At 42.5% G+C, this 5,837-nt stretch overlaps 1 pseudogene; it reads right to left on the reverse strand.

Annotated features, from left to right (window-relative positions):
* Positions 1-3,900: 3,900 nt before the first annotated feature.
* On the reverse strand, positions 3,901-4,938 carry LOC147419059 (uncharacterized; annotated as a pseudogene).
* Positions 4,939-5,837: the final 899 nt, after the last annotated feature.

The raw sequence follows: 5,837 nt of genomic DNA on the forward strand, positions 1-5,837 counted from the left end.
ATCACATTAAACTGTGCACAATTAATTGGATTATAATTGTACAAATTTCAAGTGTTCACGCTTGTTTTGCCAAAAAATTTTAATGGGGGCGATCTTAGTAGCTCATTTGGGCTTTTTATGATTAAAAAAGGAGCATTGTTTAGCTAAAATTGGCAAAAAAACAGTCATAAAATGCCAAAAAATGACTCAAAAATGGTCATACATGGCTCAAAATTCCACATCACTCATGGTACCATGACTATGAGAGCCTTAAAAAATAAACATTGAGAGATATTTCCGTTCATTTAGTCTCTTTGTGTGAAGGGTTACCTAGCTTGCTTCTATGGTATACTAGTGTAGTCCTGTGATGTTTCCACTACAATTTTTAGAATGTGAGGCTATCAATTAGGGTTTTATCTCTTAAAATATTAAACTAGGCTTGTCGAATGAAGCTCTAAAGCTTTTATAAAATGGTTGTAACAAATAATTCTAGCATTAATCTAAGGTTTTTATTAGGGCGAATTAAGAGCACTACATCTGTGTAATTGGGAATGAGGCTAGCTACACCAAATCATCACACACACACAAGAGTTTTAAGTTATATTTTGTTCTTTTTCAACACTACAAGACGTGCTTAATAGTAGCGATGCTCGTAGTGCGACGCTCAAACATGAAAAAGCACGGCGTCGCTATGAGCGTCGCTATGTTACAAGTAACTTAGTCACGCTCATAGCGACGCCTATAGCGACGCCGCCAGAGCTAAAAAACATAACCGAGAGCGTCTGAAAACTCAGATCTCAGATCTGAGCTTTCGACGCGCACTCAAGGAAGCAAGGTAATGCTCTCCCTCTCTCTCTCTCTTTCTTCTCCACACACACCCACACACACACACACACACGAGGAGAGGAAGGAGAGCCAGGTATGCTCCTTCCCTCTCCTCACTCTCATGTTACCTTCCCCTCTTTCTCTCTCCCTCTCTCTCTCTCTCTCTCTCTCTCTCTCACACACACACACACACACACACACACACACACACACACGAGGAGAGGAAGGAGAGCCAGGTATGCTCCTTTCCTCTCCTCACTCTCATGGTCCCTTCCCCTCTTTCTCTCTCCCTCCCTCCCTCTCTCTCTCTCTCTCTCTCTCTCTCTCTCTCACACACACACACACACACCCACACACACACACATTGTGTTTTTGAGAGAGAGAGAGAGAGAGAGAGAGAGAGAGAGAGAGAGAGAGAGAAGGGCACAAGCATAAACAAAAAACGCACACACACATGCATAAACAAGGAAAGCACAGACACATTGAGAGAGGAAAAGAGAGAGAGAGCATGCATAAACCAAAAACGCACACACACATGCATAAACAAAAAATGCACACACACATTGAGAAATGAAAAGAGAGAGAGAGAGAGAGAGAGAGAGAGAGAGAGAGAGAGAGAGAGAGAAAAGAAGAATAAGAAGAGAGTATTAACATCCTAGGAAACTATCCCAAGAGACCTTAAAGATCTAGTCGACAGGAGTTGAACTCAAGACCTGTTATTTATAAGGGAAATGGCATAACCAATCTATCACACTTCGGTGATAGAAAAGTTATACCATTTTTCTCCTTTTTTTATTGGCGTGCACAAACACCCACACACACACCCGAGAAGAAGAGAGTTTAATTTAACGTCGTAGGAAACTAATTAAAGAGACCTAAAAATCTAGCCGACGAGGAGTTGAACTCAAGACATGTTATTCAAGAGGAAAATGGCATAACCAATCTACCACTCGGGTGATAGAAAGCGTATACCATTTTTCTCTTTTTATTGGCACACACACTCCCACATACACACACACATACACAAGAAGAAGAGAGTTTTAACGTCGTAGGAAACTATCCCAAAAGACGTTAAAGATTAGGTTAGATGTAGAGTTACGTTAAATTAGATTTAGGTTTATTTTTAGTTAAATTTACGTTTGATTAGATTAAATAGGTTTATTTACGTTAGATTTAGATTTACGTTATATTAGATTAGATTTAATGTCACAAGAACAGAATAATCGAGATAGACAGTAAAGACAGAGAAAGAGATCTTTGTATTGATAGTGTTTGATACAACAGAGGAGCAATAAAATATATGGGCGCACTCCTTTGTACGGAGCTCGAACCTCCCGTCCACCCCCGAGCTTCAGTTCGCTCGCACTCGCACTCGTAGAACAAAGATCGTTGAATGATCCCCAAAACGCACCACCCGTCTTTCTTTTCTCGTTTTTTCCTCCAAAAGCATGCGACCTCCCAAAATAGCCGCTCTTCTATTTTTGGCGTTCGGTCGACTCGACTTGCGCGCCAAGTATACCTGCAAGAATAGGGTAAAAACGTGTCGCGAAGCGATCCGTAAAGGTTAGATTTTTGAAACTCCCAAACGGAGCAAAAACAGCCCAAGTCCGTCTCACACAATCTTGTTGCCCTCGTTGCGCTCTTCGACGGCTATGTGATGGAAAATTTCCATAGCCTGCTCTGATTTGCTGAAAATCAACCTGCAAAACAACATTTTCTACAAAAATGATGCAAAAACAGCAAATCCCACTTTTTTCTTAATCTTTGGCCCTCAACGAGCATCAAAACATCAAAATCTCTAAAGACTCAGAGAACCAAAGTTGTTCCTTATAACACAGGCTTCAATCGCTTCATACATCACTTTTGCAAAATCCCACGTTAACACCTTCAAAAATGTCCCAGAAAGTGCCTTCTGGATCAAAAAATTTTATTGGACGAAAACAATCCACACATCCTTCTACACAGTGGACTAACTTTAAAACGACCAAAACTTCCTAGAAAAACAAAATTTATTGCTAAAACACCTCAAAATCAAGTCTTGTTACATTTAGGTTTATTTATGTTATATTAGATTAGATTTAGGTTATTTATCTATTATTGAAGAGGGAAAATGGCATGACCAATCTACCACACTTGGGTGATAGAAAGGTTATACCATTTTTCTCTTTTTATTGGCGTGCACACACACACACACACACACACACACAAGAAGAAGAGAGTTTTAACGCTGTATGCACTACAAGAGGTTGTGTGCTCTTGTGACGCTGTTAGCGACGGAAATACACTGGGTTTTTATAACCCCCGGCGTCGCTAAAACCATCGCTAATAGCGTAGCTACGAGAGCGTCGCTCATAGCGACGGTCATAGCGATGGTTATAGCGATGTTTACACAGAAGTCTATAGCGACGCTCCAGAGCCATAAATAGCGACGGTTATAGCGACGCCCGAGAGAAATTTTTTTTGGTGACAGGGCATTGAATGCCCTGCCACCCATCAACCATATTGTACTTGATTCACTTTTTTAAAAAAGTGCAAGGGTAGATAATAGACCCAAAATAGTCACCCACAAGACGCATTGTTTGCAAAATTGACAAGCGTAAAATTGACAATTGTACACATCATAGGCAAAATGAATTGATTGGCAAATGTAATAATGACAATTGTACAACATCATAGGCATAAAGAATTGATTGGCAACATGAACTGCGGTGACAAATATAATAATATACATGGTTCAAAAAGACGTATAAAATCCGTCTCATGATACATAAGCTATGAGAAACCCTAAACTAATGCTATCTAGCTACGGCTAAACTAAGGTCGTCTAGTTAGATGTCTCATCGCGTCCAAGCGGCGTATCTGTCGGATTCTGCAAAAAAAGACAATAAGACAGCTTTCAGTAAGTATAAACATATAACGACATTTATAAAACAATACAAAAAATAGAAAAGAGTAAACCCTAATACTAACCATGCCGCCGCGAGAACTGAGAATGTCCATCACGGCGTTTAAGCCCTTCCTGCCTGCGTACTCGCGCTCGTACGGTGTGGGATCACGTCCTGTCATCGACCACTGTCAAAACATACAAAGATTTCATTATGTTAGAATTAAAAAACTCATAAACCCTAAACTATCGAACATAAAGAGCAATGCGAAAACACTTACAAAATCGGCCTCAAATGATGCCCATCCACCTCTCCCCAAGTGGTGCGAGCTCCCTACCTCTACTTGCGCTCTGGCTGCATCCTTTTGTTGCTTCCACTTGTCGGGATTCTCGCGCGCTGCTTTCTTCGCATTCTTCCAATCTTCTTTGGCCAGCCAATCTGGCCTGTTCCACCCATGCTTGATTGCTTTTTGCACTTCGGAACGCTTGTGTTTGCAATATTCACGCATTCGAATCTTCATCAGGTCTTCATTGAAGCGTTGATCCCGTGTTGGAACGGGAAACTCATCATGAATTATACTGATGACTCTGGCTTTTAAATCACTTGGTACTTCACTCCATTTGTTTAGTATGTAGTGTCTAAAGAGCTGAGAGCAAAGACCACGCATGCGCGAGATCACCTTCTTGCCGTCATCATCCATGATAATGCCGCCGCTGAAGTCGACGGAGTAAGGCAAGCCCTCTGGCCGGTGACGCGTGAACCTGGGTGTCCTGACAGGGATCTCTAGCGGCGTGTCGATGGGGGTACGGACGTCAGGTGTCTCCATCGGCGTCTAGGCCCCGAAGCGAGGAGTGTCGAATGGGGTGGCTCCTGGCGGAGTAGGTAGAGGTGTGTAGCTGCTAGGATAAGTCATCCGCGCAAAACCTGGCGTAGATGGCGATGCTGTGGCTGGTGTGGGGGCGGGCAAAAAAGGGTAGGGTAAAGAGCCTCGTCGAACACGAGGCGGGGTGGAGGCATCGGCGGCGGAATCCCCACAACAACCGCCACGGCCACCACTAGAGCGCCGGTGTCTAGACGAGTGTGAAGATCGTCTAGTCGACACCAAAGCTTCGGAGCGCGCCGAATGCTCCGAAAGAGAGGGAGATGCGGATGGAGTAGGAATGTGCGATGATGCGCCAAAGCGATGACGCTCCACGTACCACTGTCTCTGCTGCGGTGACAAAGAAGAAAGAAACTCCTCATCATCCATACCTGCATTAAACACACGAATATTTAAACTTAATATTGAATGAATAGAGTAGACAATGACGCAAAGACCATTAATTACAATGGCATAATGACGCATATAAATACAATGACGCAATGAATTGAGTGATAGAAGAGGCAAGTCGAAAACTCAGAATTTTCAATCAAAAGATGTGAGCGCGAGTAGAAAAGAACGTTATACACCATGAAAGGTACTTAGAGAGCCAGAGCTTTTACAACACGGAGCAAAATTGTTCAAATACAATATTTGTGGCTTTAAGAGATCTCTCTCTCATCCTCGCATAACTCAGCATAACTTCCTATATCTATATAGATCTCTCCGTTTAAACACATATCCTCTATTTCATTTTGTAGCTCCTCTGCATGCACCCCATATAGAGTAGTAGCATCTTGATGCTCGTCTGGCACCACCGCAGCGGCTTCTGATTGAGCATCTTCTCTGATCTCCTCCATTGATGCCGTTGTGATTGGCACATGGTAGCCTTCATACGTCCTTGCACTACAAGGGGCTATCTCTATGACGTATCACCAGTTTGATGTAGACTTTGAAGGATGAAATATTACCTGCCAGAGCCACATAACTTACATGAGAGCTTTCAAGCACATAACTTGTAAAAGGGGGATGTTAACTATTTACATAATTACTTGTTCACAATGCTCGGGTAGTACGAAAGTGTCTCTTAGGTCAGTCCATTTCTTAGTAGAATCCACCTCAAGAAAATCAGACTCTCCTCTACGCACAGTAGCGTTGTGACCCTCCATGATTATCTTGAACCATTGCACGTCGAACAAGTCGACAAAAAATCCTCTGTAATCGATCCTCAAAATCTCTTGTAGCGTGCCGAAGTAAGTGAGTTCCGCCACCACAGGATCTGCATCAGA

This window comes from Adiantum capillus-veneris, chromosome 29, assembly GCF_014529385.1.
Source record: "Adiantum capillus-veneris isolate H3 chromosome 29, ASM1452938v2, whole genome shotgun sequence".
Lineage (NCBI taxonomy): Eukaryota > Viridiplantae > Streptophyta > Polypodiopsida > Polypodiales > Pteridaceae > Adiantum > Adiantum capillus-veneris.